This window comes from Ammospiza nelsoni, chromosome 4 (assembly GCF_027579445.1).
Source record: "Ammospiza nelsoni isolate bAmmNel1 chromosome 4, bAmmNel1.pri, whole genome shotgun sequence".
NCBI lineage: Eukaryota > Metazoa > Chordata > Aves > Passeriformes > Passerellidae > Ammospiza > Ammospiza nelsoni.
This window is the reverse complement of record NC_080636.1, coordinates 6,318,003-6,319,878: the sequence shown is the minus strand read 5'-3', so window position 1 is coordinate 6,319,878 and position 1,876 is coordinate 6,318,003.

Genomic DNA, 1,876 nt, shown 5'->3' with positions numbered 1-1,876 from the left:
ATGAGACTGGGATGGGATGGGATGGATGAAGGGATTTGCTCTCAGGGTCGAGGAGTTCAATGCCAGGCTCAGATTCAAGTGACCCCGGTGTTTTCCAGCCCTTTTTAGGGCCAGGAAAGGGAGGTGACACTCAGGATGAGGGACAGTCCCAAATTGTGCCAGGGAAGGTTTAGCTTGGAGTTTTGGGAAATTCCTACATGGAAAGGGTTTTCCAACTCGGCAGGGGTGGATCCCTGTTCCTGGGGGGATTTTCCATCCCTGTGGATGTGGCACTTGGGGACATGGTGGTGGCCTTGGCAGGGCTGGGAGGAGTGGCTGGATTCAGGAGTCTCCAAGGGGTTTTTCCCAACCTAATTGATACCCATAACTCCATAATTTCTGCCTGCCTGACTGCTGGAAAATCCATGGTATTTTCCGAGTGTCCCCATGGGCTCCATCCAGACCTTCTTGGGGACAACTCCTGGGCCATCCTACAACTCCATCGCAACCCATGGCCCTCCACCCCCTGGAGCATCCCGGGATTTCCAGCATGGAACGAAACATCTGGGAAAGCCGAGGAAGGCGGGAAGGCCTATTTATAGCCAGCAATTAAGAGGAGGCCGTTAAAAATTATCACCTCGACTCGTTAACGGCTCCCCGCAGGGACAGAACGAGGGGACGAGGGCTGGGGCTGCCACAGGTTTTCCTCTCCTGGGAAAAAATAAAAAGCAGGAAAGATGAGGTTGGAAGAGCTGGGAGCCCCAAAACCCCATAATTCCCATTTCCCTCTGGACTGGGACACGGTGGAAGTGATGAGATCCATACCAGCTGATTTTGGAACTTCCAAAGGGCAGGGTTGGGATCTTGGAAGGAATTCCTGGCTGGGAGGGTGAGCAGGGGCTGGGCTGGAATTCCCAGATTTGCTGTGGCTGCCCCTGGATCCCTGGCAGTGCCCAAGGCCAGGTTGGACCCACCTGGGATAGTGGGGAGGTGTCCCTGTCCTTGGAAGAAAAGTTTTGAAGTCCTTCCCAACCCTTCCCAAACCAGTTGGGAATTCTTGGATTCAGTGGTTCTTTCCTGAGGGGCCTCCATCCCTCCCTCCTTCCATCCTTCCTTCCATCCCTCCCTCCATCCCTCCTTCCATCCCTCCTTCCATCCCTCCTTCCATCCCTCTCTCAATCCCTCCCTCCATCCTTCTGCTGGAGTTTTTTCGGGATGGGATGAACTCTCCCACCCTTTTTCCCTGGAGGACTTCCCTGACTGACTTCCAGGAGGGATCTGGGCTATTCCAGAGGATCTGGGAACAGCATCCTGCAGCTGCCAAATCCTTGGAATCGGTGGCAACGGGGAACATCAGCCTGAACCATCCCACATTTAACGGGATCAGGTCACACTGGGATGCTGAAAGCACCTGGAAGGGAGGGAGATCCTAAATCCTGATACCCACTGGAGATTCCCGGGATTTGGGCACCTCCAGCAGGTGTTGGATCCCATTCTCACATCCAGCCTGCGTCAGAGCAGGTTCCTGGAGCAAACCCAGCTCACGTGGCCTCGCTAATCCCGGCCCCTCCTGGCAGCAGGGGACGATAAACCCGGGCCTAAGTGGGGACACCGCGGTGGCAGGGCCAGGCCGGCCCAGCCCCCGGAGATTCCCAAATTCCAGCATCGGGATCCCAAAATCCCGGCTGGAGGGATGAATTCTGGATTTTTTGGAGAGTGTTCCTAAAAGGGGAGCAGGAAATTGGGCTGTGCTCTGGGATAGAGGAGTTGGATATTTGGGATCCCAAAATATCCAGGTGCTTCCAGGATTCTCCAAGCAAGGAGTGAAATTATTGATGGGGGGAAAAAAATAGCGAATAATTCACTGAGATTTGTGTCACTGAGGATTTACAATCCC